Source organism: Gorilla gorilla, chromosome 2 (assembly GCF_029281585.2).
Source record: "Gorilla gorilla gorilla isolate KB3781 chromosome 2, NHGRI_mGorGor1-v2.1_pri, whole genome shotgun sequence".
NCBI lineage: Eukaryota > Metazoa > Chordata > Mammalia > Primates > Hominidae > Gorilla > Gorilla gorilla.
In genome coordinates, this window is record NC_086017.1 from 158,149,531 (window position 1) to 158,171,177 (window position 21,647).

General features: G+C 34.1%; 1 non-coding gene across 1 annotated transcript; it reads right to left on the bottom strand.

Moving 5' to 3' along the window:
• Positions 1-13,584: 13,584 nt before the first annotated feature.
• Positions 13,585-13,691, bottom strand: LOC115934097 (U6 spliceosomal RNA). Its single transcript, XR_004069945.1, has one exon. It is a non-coding gene; the product is annotated as a U6 spliceosomal RNA (small nuclear RNA).
• Between the last annotated feature and the right edge of the window lie 7,956 nt (positions 13,692-21,647).

Here is a 21,647-nt window from a genome sequence, read left to right on the forward strand (position 1 = left end):
TGATAGTGGTGTCATGGTTATGTAGGAAAATATCCTTATTCTTTAGATATGTGTGTATACTGCAGTATTTAAACATAAAGTATCATGATGCATTCAGCTTTTTATTGGATGCTTTGACAAAAAGGAAAGATGTGTGTGTGTGTGCGTGCACACGTGCATGCGCATGTATGTGTGTGTGCATGTTTGTGTGTAGAAAGAGAAAGAAAGATGGAACTAGCACAACAATATGTTAATGGTAACTTAGATAAAGGGTATTATGTTTCCATTGTTCTGTATTTTCAACTTTTTCATGGGTTATAAATATCCACTCCCTCTCAAAATACTATTGCCTAGGGAAGAAAAAGAGGACAATATGGTAGATAAGAGGAAAATAGATAATACATATTTGAATATATGTTTGTGGGGGCAATCACATTGATTCCTAGCTCCTCCACACCCCTAGTGATTCAGATTTAATTGATATGAGATGAGATCAGAAACAATATACATTAATGCCTCTCAAATAGGTTTGAGAACCATTAGCTTTGATAATTAATTATGTGCTGGTGACTTTTAAGCCATACTCACTGTTCTTACTCCTCTCTTGCACTATAGTTCTGCATTTCTAGCTGTCTGATCCATACTTTCTTCTGTAGAGCTACCAGGTCCCTGAAACTTAAAATGCCTCAAGACAGTGTTATCATCTTTTCCTACCACCCCCATTTCTTCCAAACAGTTTTTATTTCTTTGCTTTTCTATTTTATTTTACTAAAGACACCTAAATTCTTCCAAGTACCTGAACTAAAATACATCAAGTTATTCTTTCCCTACCTCCCCCATCCAACCAGCATCAGATGCTGCCATGCCTTCCTCCCAATTGCCATCTTCATCACCGCCATGCAAGACCTCATTATCTCTCTCACTGTACCACTACAAGAGTCTCATCGTTGGTCTCTTAATTCTATTTTATCTCTCCTCAGTGAATCATAGGCACTGAAACCAGAGTAAGCTTCCAAAACCACACCTCAAAAACAAATAAACAAAAACACCAAACTTTTGATTATACCCTAATACCTACTAAACTAAATGAAAATTTCATTTTCTAACTTTTAAAATTCTCCATCATATTATCCCAACTTAATATTCCAAGCTTATTTTTCATAACACCAGATACATACCTTATATTTGAGTAAAAATTCAGAACTGCATTTTCATGATCCATATCCATATTGAAATTGTTCTTTGCACATTGTTTTCCTCTCTTAACTTTCTCTTTAGAAATTAACTATTCTTTAAAGACAAAGACACTCCTTCCTACAAAAAGTTTCTTTTATCTTGTTTAGTAAATTGGCAGAGGACTTCATTAATATCAAGCCCACTTTCTCACCTTTACTATTGGATTTAAGTTTTGCATGAGAGAAATACCATAAGAGTTCAGTGAGTTACAGCTGATTCTCTAACAATAAATTAAACTCTAGATTTTGGAAAGAATAAAAATGGGAGAAGTTGTTTGGAAGGTAGAATAGGAGGATTGTAGAAACTGACCAGTAAATGAAAATTAATGCTCCCTTTTAATAGACTAAACCAGCTTGACACTATTTTAAAATAACTTGAAACTGTTTTTTATTAAAATTTAAATTGATAAATCCTCCAAAACAGTGCACATAAAGCTGCAGCTATCTTGTGATTCTATCTTATCATTCTAATGTCAATGAAGAACCAAACTAAATGTTTTCTGTCATTTTTTATGTCACTATAACCTTTGGATAAAATTACAATCTTATACAAATGAGCATTTGAAAAAACAAAAAGGCTGCCCATATTAAATACACTATATAAAAAATTATATGTAATGAATATCTGTATAATTATGTGAATACCTGCTAAGTGTAAATATGCTATTGTGCTTCAATCTCTAATCCTGTGATTGTTTAAAATGCAAAGAGAAAGGAGAAACAGAAATGTTCTAATGCTTTATCTCAAAGGAAAATGAGATATGTAGTTTCCTGTAGGATTTTTGAGGTTGTAAAATATGATGTGTTGTTTCTCTTGGCAGCACAATTATTCTTAACATTTGACATTCCACTCAAAATAAGAAATATTTTTCTTTATCTTCTGTCCATATTTATGATTTAATTGAACAACATGTCAAAAAAGTAACAAAATCATACAGAATTCAAAATGCAAGGTATAAAAGTGCAAAAGAGAAAAAAAGCTGTCATCCGGAAATGAAAGAAGTAATAGACCAAAGAGAAAATCAGTGATTAAAAATATTCGTATTCCAATCACTTCTCATGATGTAAAAGACAAATATTAAAAAATAAATGAAAATCTCTATTGTAGAAGTGAACAGAAGTAAAATTATTTTATCTAAACAAATTTGTCATAGGAAATGAAGTATCTAGAATGAAAAGAATTTCAACAGAAATCATGAAGGTCATAATAAAATTCTTCTAAAAATGAATTAATATGACTATAATATATCATGACATATTTTTATTAAAGGTATACTTCACAATATATCATATTATTTCTATTTACTACTTAATTAGTTTTCTTTGTAAAATTTTCTTTAGTGACTTTTATATATTTGTTTTAAAGGAATAAATTATTTAATTATGTATTTCTTTTCTTAAGTGAAAAGTATTCTCTCAGTAGTAAGAGATAAGTTTTTACACTTTATGTAAATAATAACATACAATTTCCTTGGTTACTTAAATAAGTTTTTCTTTTTTTTTTAGATACTAATTTTTGCATTGCTTTTTTTTCAAATCACTATTCCTTTCTGTTGAGAAAAGTATGGCATTGTAGTGAGTTTCTAATTTTTTTCCTAAATAATTATCATCATATTTTCCTCTACAATTTTCCTCAACTATAATTAGGTTTGGTTTGTATGCATACTTTACAAGATTCCAAATAAATTTTTTCTTTTAATTTCTTCAAAAGACTCTAATTTTTGTCTTATTCCACATTCCACCATCAGTCATGAAATATATTTCTGGCTCCAGAATCATCATGTTTCTTATAACATACATTTTAAATGCTAGGGTCTCTAGGAAGTAAGTTAATCTGACACTGAAAAATATATTTTATATATGAATAAGCACATACTCCCTAAGTCATTCCTTCCTTTAACTTACATACCCACATCCTTTTAGTCAATAATCCTATTGGCTCTGCTGTCAATATGTCTACAGACTCCATCCACTTCCAGCTATTTCTAATGTAGAAGTGGATGTAGAGATTATCAGCAAATGTAGAGATGTTAGAAGTGGATGGAGTCTGTACACATACTGACTCCTTTCTAATGTATTATTTCTCACCTGAGTTATCATCACAGTTCTCCAACTGGTCTCTTGCCTCTATCTTTGGCCCACCTTTCCTCTCTCTGCTCTTCCCCTCCTTTTATAGCCTATTCCCAAATACTGTCAAGCTATAAATCAAAATCCTCTCCATTCTTACCATTTTACTCAGAGTTAGAGCCAAAGTCTTGCCCTTTGCCTAAACTGCGGTGCATGATTTGACTCCCATTGCCTCTCTGACCTCATCACTTACCAATCTTCCCTTCACTCTCTCTGCTTTATCCACACAACTCCTTGCTGTCTCTGTAGCATACCAGACTTGACCCCTGCTTTAGCATCTAAAGGGATAACCCAAAGTGTTTTATCCTTATCGAGTTCAACAGAACATGATATGTCACTACAATAACTTTTTTTCTCATATTTGTTCAGAAAATAGGTATTGAACTCCTCCTATTTGCCAGATACTCTGCTAAGCTTATGAAATACAAATATGCAAAAAGAAATCAGTTTCCATACAAAGCAAACAATCTAGCAAAGGAGATAAACGCTATGATAGAGATAAGCAAAGGGAGCTATGAGCCCAGAAGAGGATATATCAGTATACATTGTAGACACTCCAGCTTCAGAGAAGAGTTCAGCCCTGAAGAATTTGTAAATGTTATAATGGTTAAGAAGGAATTCAGAGGGGATTTCAGCCAAGGAATAAACAAAGGCACACAATTAGTAGAAAATGGGATCAGTTTGGAGAACTGCAAGATAGACCCTGACATTTTGAGCTAGAGTGCTAACTAGAGATGTCCAATAGACAGATGGATATATGAGTCATAAACTCTGGACAGAGATTAAAAAATAAAGTTGAGATATAGATTTGGGAGTCATCTCAAAATGGCTTTTACAAATTAATTTTAATGTAAATAAACTAAATTGAGTGAGAAGCCAGATCAGAAAAGAGATTGTTTAGTGAATCAAACTAAACATGATTATTACAAAGGAAATCCTAGGAAAGAGCCCTGGGGACCATCAGAATTTAAGGCAAAAGCAAGGAAAAATGGACCCATAAAGGAAGGTGAACATTATGGTCAATAAAAGAAAACCAGACAGCACTATAGAAGAAGAAAACATTTCAACACTGTCAAGTGATACAGAGAAGTCAGAGGTGTAAGAATTCTATTAGTTGAGGAGTTTTTTGTTGGTCTTAGCTAAAAAGATTGTTCAGTAGTTTGATTGCCTCTAAAGCCAGATTATAACTCTTGATGTGTACATAAGTGATGTTAGTAGGAGGAGGCAGATACTTAACGATTGCAAATACAGACATGAGGTGGTGGGCTACGAAAGGGAATAAAAAACAGAATGCTTACTGAAGACAGATGTGCAATAAAGGTAGTTTTTTTAAGGTGGAAGAAACATATGGATGCTTACATTTGAATGAGAAGTATCCAGAGAAAAAGAAATTTTGAATAATAATAACAATAGATAGCATTTATGTCATGTTTACTTTATGAGGAGCTCTATTTTAAGTACTTTATTTGAAATAAATTATTCAACACTAGGGTGAATTTTTGTCCTCCTCACTTAATAAATAAGAATACACAGGCAAATAACGTGATTAAATAGTTTTCACAAAGTTGCACAGTTAGTAAATAAGTGAGTCAGAATTTCAAACCAGGAAATATGGCTTTAGAATTTTCTCTTTCTCTCTCTCTCTGAAGGTACAGTAGATAGATTAACTTCAAGGGATCACTTGACAGAATTAAGGACATGATTGAGATTGAAGACAGATCATGAGTTTAAGGTAGAATAATCTGAGAACACCCACCACTCTTCTCAGGGAAAAAACATGTGACTCCCAGAAATATACTATGTAAGTATGGCTCTCCTCATTTGGAAGATTCAAGCAAAGAATCCAGTTAATTAATTTAAGGGAGAAGCCAGATAAGAAAAGAAAGTGGCATACATTTATGTAGTAATTCATGGATTATTATTATTATTATTATTGTTATATAAGGAACAGATACAAAGTAATGGGAGTAGGTAGAATTTTGTTTATCCAATCAACTATGCAGTCTAAAAAAATAAAGCTCATTGTTTTGGTGGCAAATTACATTTTTTAAGTTAATTTAGCAGCCTTCAGGATCCCCAGAATACAGTTGATAGGTAGCTCCACTCAGAGCCATCTTAAGCCCAAAGGAGCAAAAATTCCAAGGAACAAGAAGGAATAGGGGTTGGCATCCCATTGTTCTGTGGGCTCATGTATTGTATTCTAATTTAATCATCTGGGATATTATCTTAATATCACAAAAATATTTATTTAAAAAGACTATAGATTGATTAATTGATTTCACAATTGATTTTACAATTAATCTATGGTCTTTTAAAATAAGTATTTTATAATATTAAGCATTGTGATGGTTAATATTGAGTGGCAACTTGATTGAAGGATGCAAAGTACTGTTCCTGGGTGTGTCTGTGAGGGTGTTGCCAAAGGAGATTAACATTTGTGTCAGTGGACTGGGAAAGGCAGACCCACCCTCAATTTGGGTGGGTACCATCTAATAGCTGCTAGGATGGCTCAAATCAAGTAGACAGAAGATGGAACGAGCAGATTTGCCGAGTCTTCTGGACTTCATTTTTCTTCTGTGCTGAATGCTTCCTGCCCTTAAACATCAGACTCCAAGTTCTTCAGCTTTTGGACTCTTGGACCTACACCAGTGGTTTGCCAGGGGCTCTCCAGCCTTCCACCACAAACCGAACACTGCACTGTTGGCTTCCCTACTTTTCAGGTTTGGGACACGGACGGGTTTCCTTGCTCCTCACCTTGCAGATGACCTATTGTGGGACTTCACCTTGTGATCGTGTGAGTCAATACTCCTTAGTAAACTCCCCTTTATTTGTACATCTATCCTATTAGTTCTGTCCCTTAAGAGAACCCTGACTAATACAAGTATAATACTTATTGTAAAAAGATTTGAAAAATATGTAGAATTGCTCATAAAAAATTCATGTGTAATCCCACCAAGGAGTGAAAATTCTAAAACTCTTGGGATTTATGTGTTTCTAATATTTTACAGATACACATATGCCTATGTTCAAGATCACATAACATAGAAAATCTCTAAATCCCCTGCTATTACTTACTTATTATTTATCAGATGAGCATGGTCTAATATAATTTGAAAGTCTTTTAAAACCTTATTTAATGTCTATTTAACATCTTATTCAAGTAACAGTCTATAATTTATTTGGCCATTTTCTATTGTTTGCCATTGAAGCCATTTTAAATTTTGTGTTAATATAAATAACCCAGCAATGAATGTCTCTACAATTAAGATTTTATTTTTAATTTTTTTCTCAGATATTTTCCCAGAAGAAAACTATTGGATTAATAAATTTGAGCTTTCAAAAGTCCTTAATGTATTTTTCTAAATCTTTTTGTAGAAAAACTGACAATTTACCCTCCACCAGAGTGCATGAGAGAGACTTCTTTACCTATTGAAGGAGGAGACCATTTATTATCTAGAGAAAAAACAAACAACTTTATTGATTGCTTGTGAATGTGAGAGATGTACTTATTTATATATTATAGTCACTCTAAGCAAAACAAGAAGTTAGAGGAAGTAGTTAAAGATTTGACAGATTTTCAGAATGGGGAGGTTTAGGGACTGGATGAGTTTCGTTCTTGGGAGCATGGTTACTGGAGTTAGGCTGTTGCCAGTTAGCTAACATTCAAACATGTGGCATTGTTATCCATTGTCTGACTTTCAGAGCCATGGATACGGATCCAAAGCATCTGAGTAACCGAGGTAAGATTAACCTCTATTCTGCTTTGTTACCTGACCAAAGTTTAGGATTCTGGTGAATAAACTATTCACTTTGTCATTATTTGAATTTTGAAAGTATAAAATTTTTATTTTACACCCTATCTCTAACATAACTGAGAATTATATTTTAAATATTTGTTAAAGGTAAAAAATAAGTAAGATCTCATTGAAGTTCTAAAGTGGATTAATAATGAGGTTTAGTTTTTTTATATGTTTCCTTTCCTAATGCCTGTCATGTACAAGTGTACTAGGGGATCCTAAGACAAATAAGGCCTATAAACATTCACATGACAGTTGGAAAATCTGGGAAATAATCAGACAATTGCTATAGAATGTGCTGAGAGTTGCCATGGATCTAAGTTAAGGTGGGCAAGTGCAGAAGAAGGGCATGCTTCTCATGGGAGATAATGCACGAGCTGAGTCCTGAAAGCCAGAGAGCCAGCAACAAGGACTCAAAATGGAGAGAATGTGTGAAACATCTGAGAGTTCTAAATAGTTCTGCACAGACAGAGCAGAAAGGATAATCATTAGTGACGAGGCTGCAGAGGAAAATGTGGATGTATTTATAGTGTCACACCAAGGGAAAAAAAGTGTGAAGATTCTGTCAGACTATATAGTTGACTATGTAATTGTCTAGCTGATAGAATGTGGGAGACGCAGAAGTAAAAGGAGTGAAATCATTTACACTCGGATGACTCCTAGTTTACCGAAGCAGACTAGAGAGGAAATGCTGCATGCACAGACATAGGGAGTTGGAAGAGAAGGAGCCTTGAGGCAGGATGGAGGATAAATTCAGTTTGGGACATGTTGCATTTGAGCTGCCTGAGGAAAATATAAAAGAGGTTTTCTCCCCTCTGCCCTTACCCACAAGTCCTTCCCCCTAGAGTCCCCTCCTTGTGCCTTCTCACTCTCCAAATCCTACCCAAGCTATAGCCAAAGTTTAACCCGTTAGTCATAATAATCTTTGCCTACCTGAATTCAGTTGAAACATTTGCCTAAAAACTATTTAAATAACACTCATCCAGACATATGAGTTTTGTCCTCTCAAAAAAGCTGCTCTTACCTTGTTGTATAGCCCCTATATGAGACAGGATCAGCATATTGGACAGCAAGTCTGTTGGCTACTTGGATTTCAATAAATAGCAACTAGAAATGAACAACTCATTGAGTGAGGTAAAAAACAAGTTGGAGGCTGATTTGAGGAAAGAATGCATGCTTTGGGGAAAATATGTACTTATTACCGTAAATTGTTTAGCTCAGTCACAGTGAGTGACAGCTGAGATGTGATAGAGTAGAGAAAGTGTTTTCCTAGTAAAGGGTGATGAGCTGTGTTGGGTTTTGTGTAGATGGTATGCCATGACCATATTATATTTTAATAGATGGAATCCCAGGGTGTGATCACTGCCATGGTATTGTACATTAGTGACTTATTTGCTTTTATTTGTATGTAAGGGAAGAGCACCTTCCTAGAGATTAACAGACATTGAAATGCATAGATACAAGGTTTGATTATTACTAAGGCTCCCTTTTCCCCCTGCCTTACAACATAATAAAGCTTTAATCTAAATTAGGTTTTCAAAATTATACGTAACAAAAGAGGAAGACACATAAGCTATGCTGACATTCAGAATATACAGTAATTGCCCAGGGAGATGCACTATGCCTGTAACTGATTAATCATAAGCTTTGAATATCATTTAGTTATTTCATATACATCACCCAAAAAAGTATCACTAATGCTTTAAATGATACTCATGTAGCAACTGTCATTGCCTAACAAATGAAACAGACAGATGTGAACAGTGATAACAAAGATGTATATCTTTTTTCTAAATCAAATAGCACCTTCTCAGAGACAATAGTTTAGCAAGAAAAAAGAAGTGCGAATGAACAGATTTTTTACACATTTAGCACAATGGGAAAAGAATTGTATGTATGCGTGTCTGATTTTTGTGATTTGACTCAAATTAAAATCACTATGGGGTCAGGAATTAAAAGGAGCCCAGTTCACAGTAGTATGGATTAGCAATTCCAACATTGCTATCTGTGGATCTTAGGATTGAGGATATGAGTGAGTAGTGCTGAGAAAAATGAAAGCCACATTACTGCCAGTTGGAGAATGGAATTAGAAATATAAAAGAAAAAAGACAAGAATAACCTCTGTTATAATAAATTTAAATGGAAGTAATAGTATGAATGCATAGATTTTAATATATAAATAAAATTATAGCTATTGATAAGAGATAGAGATATGGATATATGCATGCCTATATTTTGTAGTTCTTTCTACTAAAAATAAAGATGCCTGTATAGCAATGAGCAAACCTATTTCTCATATATTAGTTTCCCTTTTTTAATAGTCAGTGTTTCTTTATTATAGTAAATTATACATAAAATCTATCATCTTAGCCACTTTTGAGAGTACAGTTCAGTGATGTTACATACATTCACATTGTTGTACAGAACTTTTTCATTTTCCCAAACTGAAACTTTTTACCCATAAAACACTAATGCCCCATTTCCCTACACTACCCAGCTCCTGGCAACCATCATTCTACTTTTACATGTTAGTTTCTGTATACTATACCCTACTAACAGAAGCTGGAGCTCCATAGAGAAATGAATGAGTCCACAGCTACGGCAGAGGAGTACAAGACCTGTCTGGAACATATCATTGTGATATAAAGCAAGGACATTTTAAATAAAATAATAGGAATATAGCAAAAGGACACTGGAGACAGACTGAAGTGGCTCTCACTTGACAAATTTCAGACAATTTCATGAAAATGGATAATGGGACTAACAGAATCTTCCTGAAACAAAATAATAATCTATGATTATTACTAATATATTACTAATATGATTTACTAATATATGTATGTAAACAAATATATACATATATGTATAGAGGTCCTCCATGAGGGTCCCACCCCTGCAGCAAACTTCCGCCTGGACATCCAGGCATTTCTATACACCCTCTGAAATATAGGTGGAGGTCCCCAAACTTTAATTTTTGACTTTTGTGTACCCTCAGGCTCAACACCACATGGAAGCTGCCAAAGCTTGGTGCTTGCACCCTCTGAAGCAGTGGCCTGAGCTATACCTTGGCCCTTTTAGCCCTTGATTTAGTTCTCAGCTAGAATGTTATTGGTGTAAATAAATGCTACTGACTTTTATGTATTGATTTATCCTAAAACGTTACTGATGTTACTAGGTCCAGGAGCCCTTTGGCAGCATCTTTAGAGTTTTCTAGCTATAGAGTCATATCATCAGTAAAGAGAGGTAGTGGGACTTTTAATCTTTTTATTTGTCTGTTTGGATGCCTTTTATTTCTTTCTCTTGCCTGATTACTCCATCAAGGACTTCCAGTACTATGGTAAACAAGAGTGGTGGGAGTGGGCATTCTTGACTTGTTTCAGTTCTCAAAGGAAATGGTTTCAGCTTTTGCCTGGTCAGTATGATGCTGGCTGGATTTGATATAGATGGCTCTTATTATTTGGAGATATGTTCCTTCAATGATTAGTCTGTTGAGGGTTTATATTATGATAGGATATTATATTTTATTGAAGGCTTTTTCTACAATTATTGAGATAATCATATGGTTTTTGTATTTTAATATTTTATATGGTGAATTACATTTACTGATTTGCATATGTGGAAACAACCTTGCATCCCAGAAATAAGCCTACTTTGTCATGGTGAATTAATTTTTTAATGTGCTGTTGGATTAAGTTTGCGAGTATTTTGTTGAGGATTTTTTATGTCTATGTTCATCAGGGGTATTGGCTTGTAGTTTTCTTTTTATATTGTGTCTCTGTCAGATTTTGGTATCAGAATGATGCTGGTTTTCTAGAATGGTTAAGGAAGAGCCCCTCATCCTCGATTGTTTGGAATAGTTTCAGTAGAATTGATACCATTTAATTCTTGTATGTCTGGTAGAATTCAGTTGTGAATCCATCTTCCATCTGGTCCAGTGATTTTTGTTTGTTTGTTTGTTTTTGGTTGCTAAGTTTTTTATTACTGATTCAGTTTTGAAACTTCTTGTTGGTCTGTTCAGGTTTTTCTTCCTGGTTCATTCTGGGAGGTTGTGTGTTTCCAGGAATTACCCATTTCCTCTTGATTTTCTAATTTGTGTACATAGAGTCGTTAATAATAATCTCTGAAGATCTTTTGTATTTATGTAGGATCAGTTATGATGTCATTTTTGTCACCTGATTGCACTTATTTGAATCTTCACCCTTGTTTTTTGTTAATCTAGGTAGTGGTCTATTAATAATAACAAGCTCATTTTATTGATCTTTTGTATGGATATTTACATCACAATTTCATTCACTTCTTCTGTAATTTTAGTTATTTCTTTTCTTATGCTTTTGTTTTTTTTTTTCTTAGTTCCTCTAGGTGCAATGTTACATTGTTAATTTGAGATCATTCTTATTTCTTGATGAAGACATTTAGTGCTATAAACCTTTTAACACTGCTTTAAATGCATCCCAAAAATCTTGGTAGGTTTTTCTCTATTTTCAATAATTTGAAAGATTTTTAAAATTTTGCCTTAATTTCATTTTTTCACCCAAGAGTTATTCTGGAGCAAGTTGTTTAATTTACATATCTTATGAAGTTTTGAGAGAACTTCTTGGTACTGATTTCTATTTGTTTTGCACTATGGTCTGAGATTGTGCTTGGTATAATTTTAATTTTTTGAATTTACTGAGACTCTTCTTATGACTGAACGTGTGTTAAATCATAGAATATATTGTGTGTGTATGAGAAGAATATATTCTGTAGTTTATAGGTGGAATATTTTATAGATGTTTTTTAGGTCCAAATGGTCAAGTGTTGAGTTTAAGAATTTATTTGTTAGTTTTCTGCTTTGATGAACTGTCTAACATTGTCAGTGGGATGTTGAAGCCCTTTGCTGTTATTGCAGCTTTCTAAAAATTTGTATAGGCCAAGAAGAACTTGCTTTATATATCTGGGGGCTCTAATGTTGAGTGTGTATATATTTAGGACAGTTAAATTTTCTTGCTGAATTGAGCCTTTTATTATGTAATGGTCATCCTTGCCCTTCCTGATTGATGTTGGTTTAAAGTCTGTTTTATCTGATTTAATAATGGTGACTTGCTCTTTGTTTGTTTTCCATTTGCATGGTAGATCTTTCTCCACCCCTTTACTCTTTGCCTATGGGCTGTCATTACATGTGAGATGTATCTCTTGAATACAGCATACAGTTGGATCTTGTCTTTTTATCCAGCTTTTCACTGTGCCTTTTAAGTGGGATGTTTAGACCACTTACATTCAGGGTTATTATTGGTACATAACATTTTTCTCCTGTCATTATGTTAATAGCTGGTTGTTTTGTAGATTTAATTGTGTAATTGCTTTGTATTGCCTGTGGCCATGTCTGTAAGTTGAGTTTTTGGTAGCTAGTGTCAATCCTTCATTTTCATGGTTAGCACTGCCTTAAGGACCTCTTATGAGGCTGGTCTGGTGGTAATAAATTTCCTTGGTGATTGCTTGTTTGAGAAGTATCTTATTTCTTTTTCATATATGAAATTTAGTGTTGTGAGTATGAAATTCTTGGTTGGAATTTCTTTCCTTTGAGGATGCTGTAAATAGCCCCCCAACATCTTCTAGTTATATGGGTTCACTGAGAAATCCAGTGCTAGCCTAATGGGTTTCTCTTCGTAAGTGACCTGATCTTTCTTTCTAGCTGCCTTTAATATTTTTTCTTTCACATTGACCTTGGAGAATCTGATGAGTATGTGACTTGGTGATAGTTGCCTTATATAATGTGTCACAGGGTTTGTCTGTATTTCTTGAATATGCATATCAGTCTCTGCAAGATTGGAAAAATTTTCATGGACTATCTACTCGAAAATGTTTTTTAAGTTGCTTATTTTCTCTCCTCTCTTAGAAACAACAGTGAGTCATAAATTTGTTTTTTTACATAATTCCACATTTCTTGGAGGTTTTATTGATTTAAAAAAATATTTTTTCTTTATTTTCATCTGACAGAGTTAATTTGAAGAACTGGCCTTCGAGCTCTGTGTCTCTTTTCTCTGCTCAGTCTATTCTGCTGTTAATGGTTCCAACTGTATTATAAAATTCTTATAGTGAATTTTTAGTTCCAGAAGTTTAGTTTGCTTCTTTCTTAAAATGGCTGTTTTATCTTTCAGCTCATAAATCATTTCACTAGATTCTTTGGATCCCTTGGATTGGGTTTCGACTTTCTCCTCGATCTCAATGAGCTACCTTACCATCACATTCTGAACTATTTATCTGACATTTCAATTATTTCAAACTGGCTAAGAACTATCAGCCTGGGGGGATAATGTGTTTGTTCAAAGGTAAGGAGACACTCTGGCTTTTTGAATTGCCAGAGTTCTTGTTCTGGTTCCCTTTCCCATCTGAGAGGTCTGTTGTCCTTTTAACTGTGGTGTAGGTTGAGTATAGCTGGCTTCATTTCTAGGTGCTTTCAGAGGGATAAAAATATGGAACACTTTATGAAAGTCCATGTCATCTTTGCACAGGGGCCATTCTAATCTTCTCTGTATCATCCCAATTTTAGTATATGTTCTGCTGAAACAAGCACTGAAAGACTATTTGACCATATATACGTGGGTTTAATTCTTGGTTCTCCATTCTGTTCCGTTGTTCTATTTTTATACTAATATGATACTATTTTAATTAGTTTCTTTATAGTAGGTTTTGAAATCCAGAAGGGTGATACTTCAAGCTTTGTCCTTCCTGTTCAAAACTGTTTTGGCTATTTGGAGTCTTTTGTTATTCCATATGTATTTCAGTATAATTTTTTATTTTGGAAAAAAAATATTTTGATAGGGATTGCATTCAGTTGGCTTGAGTAATATGGATAATTTAACAATATTACATCATCTACTCCATGATCATAAGATATCTTTCTACGTGTTTTTGTCTTTTACTATTTCTTTCAGCAATGTTTTGTAATTTTTAGTGTCCAAGTCTTTGTCTCCTTTGTTAAGTTTATTCTTAAGTATTATATTCTTTTTTATGCTTTTGTAAAAATAAGGTTGTTTTCTAAATTTTCTTCTCAGATAGTTTGTTGTCAGTGTATGGAGATATAATTGATTTTGTTGCACATTGATTTTTGTATTCTGCAACTTTGCTAAATTCACTTATTGGTTCCTTTAAAAAGAGAGAGAGAGAGAGAAAGAGAGAGAGAGAGATGAGGCCTCATTCTGTCACCCACCCAGGCTAGAGAGTAGTGGCACAATCTTAGCTCAGTGTAGTCTCAAACTCCTGGGTTCAAACAATTCTCTTGTTTCAGCCTCCTGGGTAGCTAGGATTATAGGCATGCACTACACTGCGTGGTTATTTTTTTTAATTTTTTAAATTTTTATTTGTGTGTGTGTGTGTGTGTGTGTGTGTGTGTGTGTGTAGAGCCTGGCTGGGTCTTGCTATTTTGCCAGTGCTGGCCTTTAACTTCGGGCTCCCACGTTAGCCTCTGAAAGTGCTTGTATTACAGCCTTTAGCCACTATACGTGGCCTAATTTATTAATTCTAACAAATTTTTGTTTGTGTAGTCTTTAGGATTTTCTAGATATAAGATTATGCAATCTGCAAACAGAGATAATTTTACTTCTTCCTTTACACTTCTTGTAAGGCAGGTCTAGTAGTGCCAAATACCCTCAGTTTTTGTTTGTCTAAGAAGTCTATTTCTCTCCTTTATTTTGCAATGACAGTTTTGCTGATTATAGCAGTCTTCATTGGCTGTTTTTTTTTCCTTTTAACATTTCAAATATATTATCCCTCTGTTTCTGGCCTGCAAGGTTTCTGCTGAGAAATACACTTATAGTGTTCATATGATTGAGTAATATCAAATGACTGTCTTCAAGTTTACTGATTCTTTCACTATTGAAGCTCTCTATTGAGTTTCTTGGTGCAGTCATTGTGTTCTTCTGTTCCTGAATTTCTATTTGGTATTTTTTAAATATCTCTTCAGAAAACTTCTTCCTTCATTCGTGTATTGCTTTTCTGATTTGTGTTTAGTTGTCTATCTGTATTATAGCTCACTGAGCTTCTTAAGATTATTTTGACATTTTTTTGTCTTGCAGTTCATAGCTCTCCATTTATTTAGGATTGGTTTCTAGTGAGTTATTTTGTTTCTGTGGTGGTGTCATGTTTTCTTGGTTATTTGTGATCCTTGTAGCATTTCATTGACATTTACACCTTTGAAGAAGTAGTCACTTATTTTAAACCTTTACAAACTGGCTTTAGCAGGAAAACTTCTTCACCAGCCAGAGATTCTGAGCAGGTTGCCTCGTAGGGTCTGTGGATGGGCCTGCTGATAGGTTTCACAGGTGAGCAGGTCTGGTGCCTTAATCTATGGAGGCCAACCTGGTTCCAGGATCCACTTGGACAAGCCCAGAGCCAGGATCTGTAGAAACAGCCCTGGAGCTTGAGTCCACAGAAAGCAGGCTTTTAAAGAGGGTCAACTGGAGCAAGCCTGGATTCTGGGTCCAAAGGGGCAAATTTGGAAACTTTGATCTGCCATTTTCTCATTGTTTCAAAAGTTTAAAAACTATTTCACATTATTGGATTTCCAATAAAGAAGCATAGATTTAAAAGTATTCAAGTTCCTGAGGTAGCTAGAACCAAAATATGACTATGTCCTCTATATTATATGTTGACAGAACGGCTACTGTAGTAAAATTATGCTGTCTAAATGTTATTTTACTAATGTTACTAGTGTCTAAGATAGAAGAGCATCTAATATATTTTTGATTGGCTGTTTGAATTGTATTTTCAAAATAATTATAAACATTTTAATCATTGTTCAACTATGTGGTTTTAGTATTTTATACCAATAAAGTAAAAATATAAAAATATTTTAGTAGTTTAGTTTCTATTTAATTTATATAAGAATGGTTCTTATGTCATAAAATGTGTAGGAATATTCAATATAAAAGGATTATAGTAATAAACTGTACCAATTCTGAATATTAGATATTTCACAAAGTACTAAAATGAGTAGCAGCTGCTCACATTTGAAGATAATGCTCATGTCATTAACCAAAGATGTCATTCTAATTTAAAGTTATATTAATAGAAGATTAAACAAAATCCAGAGCATCATGCTGAAAATAGCATTATTAAATTGTAGAAATTTTTACCATTACAAATGTGTTTGACACAAATCAAACATTTTCTGTTTAGTCATTACAAAATAAGTGTTAACTATTAGGACCTATGACAAGAAAGCCTAAAATTTAGGTAGAATTTATTATATTTATATGAGATCTGGCTCTTAAAACTGAATTTCAATGATTTTAAGATCATATTAATACTTAGTATTCTTTAAATATTTTTACTTTTAAAAATATAATTTAGGCCGGGTGCAGTAGCTCACACCTGTAATCCCAGCACTTTGGGAGGCCAAGGCAGGTGGATCACAAGGTCAGGTCAGGAGTTCGAGACCAGCCTGGCCAATATGGCGAAACCCCATCTCTACTAAAAATACAAAAAAATTAGCCAGGCATGGTGGTGCATGCCTTTAATCCCAGCTACTTGGGAGGCTGAGGCAGGAGAATTGCTCGAACCAGGAGGCAGAGGTTGCAGTGAGCCGAGATAGCACCACTGCACTCCATCCTGGGCGACAAGAGCGAGACTCCATCTAAAAAAAAAAAAAAACCATAATTTAGTCCAAGATGAACCTGCGCAACATATTAAGACCCCAACTCTACAGAAATATTTTTTAGAATTTAAAATTTCAAAACCTAAAAAATAATTAACTAATGAAACTTAAAAAGTATGCAAAATATTTAACAGTCACTTCATAAAATAATATATACAAATGGAAAGTGTTCATAAAGATGTGGAATAACTGAAACTGTCATACATTCATAACATTGAAGACACACTTTCAAAAACAGTTTGGAAGTGTCTAAAAAGGCAAACATAACGTGTAGCATATATGGTAAAGCAATCACCTATGCAGCTACTTATCCAAGAAAAGTGAAAATGCACATTAGGAAAAGACTTGCATTTATAGTTTTTTAGTATCTTAATTTATATCAAAAACTGGAGTCAACTCAAAAGGCCATCAACTAATGAACAGAAAAACATACTGTGGTACATGCATACTGTGGGATTTTACCCAGCAATAAAGAGGTAAAAGCTAGTGAGACACTGTAGCAACATAGATAAATTACAAAACCATCATTCTAAGTGAAAGAAACCAGACTCAAAAGACAACATATGCACAATTTCATCTATATAAAATTCTTTAAAAATGGCTAACTATATTAACAGAAAACATATTGTTTGCCAGGGTTTAAAGTCACAGGAGAAGATCAATTGCGAAGAGGAATGTAGGAACTTTTTTAGATGATGTCATGTTTAATATCATAATCTTGGGGAGAATTACATGACTATGTACATTTGGTCAAAACTTGTCAAGTACTACCTCAATAAACCTTACTTACCAAAATTGCTTATCATGGAAATAATGTAAATAATTCAGAAACGTTGGATATATTTTTTATTTGATAATCATGATATGCTATGTGTCTTTTTTTTCTTTTATTATACATTAAGTTCTGGGGTACATATGCAGAAAGTGCAGGTTTGTTACTTAGGTGTACACATACCATGGTGGTTTGCTGCACCCATCAACCTGTCATCTACATTAGGTATTTCTCCTGATGCTATCCCTCCCCTAAACCCCCACCCCTGACAGGCCCCAGTGTGTTCCCCTCCCTGTGTCCATGTGTTCTTACTGTTCAACTCCCACTTATGAGTGAGAACATGTGGTGTTTGGTTTTCTGTTCTTGTGTTAGTTTGCTGAGAATGATGGTTTCCAGTTTCATCCATGTCCCTGCTAAGGACATGAATGTATCCTTTTTATGGCTACATAGTATTCCGTGGTGTACATGTGCCACGTTTTCTTTATCCAGTCTATCACTGATAGGTATTTGTGTTGGTTCCAAGTCTTTGCTATTGTGAAGAGTGCTGCAATAAACATTCGTGTGCGTGTGTCTTTATAGTAGAATGATTTATAATCTTTTGTATATATACCCTATAATGGGATTGCTGGGTCAAATGGTATATTTCTGGTTCTATGTCCTTGAGGAATTGCCAGACTGTCTTCCACAATGGTTGAACTAATTTACACTCCTACCAACAATGTAAAAGCGTTCGCCTTTCTCTACATCCTCTCCAGCATCTGTTGTTTCCTGACTTTTTAATGATTGCTATTAAGTGTCTTTCTAGATATTCATCAGAATTCATTCTTTCTGTCTAATATAGTACTAGAATTACAACTGGAAAATTGTTGCCTAGCTGGGGACTGTATTTTTCAGATTCTCTGCCATGGTCAGGTGATTGAGCTCTATCAATAGCATGTTAATGAAAATAAAATTTGCAATGTCTGTTTCACTTTATTAAAAGTATTTACCTTTAGTTTTCACTCTTTGTCCCTACTCTCTGGAATGGGGATGACTAGAAAGACCTTAAAAACCATGTATATAAGATGGTGTAGTTACTGCTGGCTTCTGTGAAATAGAACTACTAATTCATCACAACGATTCATATTTGACTGATTTTGAATAAGAAATGATTTCTTTGTTCTTTAAGCCAATGAGTTCTGGGAGTTTCTTTCTTATTACATAGCCTATTCTACTCAAAAATCACTTTTCTTAATGGAAATCTCTCCTCTGATAGTATGAACTCTCAAATAAAGACTAAAAATTTCCATCACATTCCACTAAGGATATGAGCAATAGAATCTTTGTCCCTTCGTTCTATTTTTGAGTAATAACATCTATCTTCTTAAAAGTGTGTATCTTCCTTTGATATTTATGTCATGTGTTTATGTTAGCATCTGCTTTTCCTCATCAGAGAGAGCTGCTAACCATTCTTTTTTCTTCAGTAATGAAAAACTTTTTCTATGTTTAGGTCTAACATCAACATAGTCATCTTATAGACTTGATAGATGATGTAACACCTTGGTTTCATGAACTTATTTCCATTTTTTAATTAGTGAATGTATTTATTTCAATAGTTTTTGGAAAACAGGTGGTTTTTGGTTATATGGATAATATCTTTAGTGGGGAGGGGTGATTTCTGAGACATTGATCCAATTATCTTTTAAACACTAGTTCTGCCTCCACTCTGAAAATTCTTACTAGCCTCCCAGGTTCCAGCGATTCTCGTGCCTCAGCCTCCTGAGTAGCTGGGATTATAGGCATCTGCCACCATGCCCAGCTAATTTTTGTATTTTCAGTAGAGATGGGGCTTCGCAATGTTGGCCAGGCTACTCTCAAACTCCCAACCCCAGGTGATCCACCCATCTCAGCTTCCCAAAGTGCTGGGATTACAGGCCTGAGCCACAGCACCTGGCCTAACCAACATATCTTGATCTCTGAAATCACTAATTCATAATTTCATTATCTCATTTATTTTCTTCACTTCCTCCATTGTTTGCTCAATCACTGGTGCTACACATATTCTATCTCATGGAGATCACATTCTATTAGCCACCTCATGCCTTCATGTCCTTTATCATCCCAGTTTAAAACTGAGGGTCCATCATTTCAATCATTCTCTTGCTTCTTCCCCAATCTCTCTTGCTACTTTGCGACCTCTTAGTTTTCATATAAAAATATTTCCAACTTGCATAGCTCCATTTATTCATGCAGTAGGTGAACGTTGATTAAAACAAACAACTTAACAAATTATTACCACTTAAGCTCCACCAGTTCCTGAAACATTACCCACTAATTCCACTGCATCTCTCTACTCCCTCTGCTATTGTGGTAAGAGTAGCAATGGTGGTTAAGATGCTTTGAATAGTTTTTCTCATACCTGCAGTAAAATATCCTGACTAATGACCATTCTCTTACATATTAGTAAATTTTCTGTTGCCATAGAGTCTAACATAAAAATACATTGTACATTAGCATACATTATACTTGTTCTATACATTTTCAATGTCTATGTTGCATATTGCTGATCCAAATCTCAAACATTTAAAATATAAACTGACATAAAAAGACCCCATGTAGAATGTCAATGGAACAGATTTAAAAATCTGGCAGAAAACTTTGCAAGATATATGCAATATCTGCACGAAATAACATGAATACTAAGGGACACTAAAGAAGAAATATTTAATGCACACAGATGTTTATATGTTGTCAAGAAAACTCAACATATAAAGATTTCCATTCACCTTAAGTAAGTTTTAAAACTACCTACTATCTACAAATTTAATGTGATTTCATTATATTTTAAGAGAAAGGAGAATAATTAAACTGACCCAAAATTGTATGTGAAAAAAATAGCAAGAAAATTTCATAAAGAGTATTGATTGGGAATTAGATATCCCAATGTTATATCATACAATAAAGCTACTATAATTTAAAAATTTTAGTAGTAATGTAACATTGCTCATATGTAGTCAAGAGAGAAAAAGTTTACATAAAGACACAAATGCATACAAATATTTAGTATTTTAAACAAATGAATTTCACATTAGTGGGGTGTATTAGTCTGTTCTCACACTGCTATCAAGAACCTGATATTGGGTAATTTATAGAGAAAAGAGGTTTAATCAGTTCATGGTTTGGTGGGCTGTACAAGCTTCTGCTTCTGGGAGGCCTCAGGAAACTTAATTATGGCAGAAGGTGAAGAGGAAGCAAGCACATCTTCACAAGGCTGGCAGAGGCAGGAGGGGCAGGGCTACACACTTTTACAACAACCAGATTTCATGAGAGCTCACTCACTATCACAAGAACAGCATGGGGAAAGTCCACTCCCATGATTCAATCACCTCCTGCCAGGCCCCTCCTCCAACACTGGGATCACAATTCAACATGAGATTTGGGTGGGAACACAGAGCCAAACCATATCATGGGGAAAAGACAGTGAATGGGACAACTGACATCAGAAAAGAAAATACTGTATCTTTACATTGTAACTTATAACTGTTGAATCATAGTTCTGGAAAATTATTTTACATATATTCTCAAAAAATGCATGAAATTTAAAAGGCTATGAATCCTGCCATTGAAAATAGCCTAAGACTAGAAACAATACATTAAAAGGGAATCAGTAAAATAAATTATTGTACAGTTATTTAACAGAATACTACAGAAGCATTAACAAAAAGAGAGGATTCCTAATATATTGACTGAGAATTTTCCCAAGAAATATTGTTAAGTAAATTAAGTGATTCAGAGAATGATGTACATTGTATGCTATCATCTGGGTAAAACTATTGCAAATTTTTCCGGGAGGGGAGGAATTAAATGACTTGGATATCAGCCCCAATAAAGTGTCTAATATATACATTCAATATATATTTATTGAATGAGTCCATAAACAATACCAAAGTAAGACTGTCAAAAGGCAATGTAGAAAACACAGGATTGATTAAATAAATGAGAAATGCAGGCAATGAGTTTAATAATTTATAGAAAACAAAAATAATTTCGTATAGGAGTCATTTAGAAAGCCTTCATGGAAAAAGTAAATTTTTAAAAGATTACAGTTTTCTGTAAAACTTTGC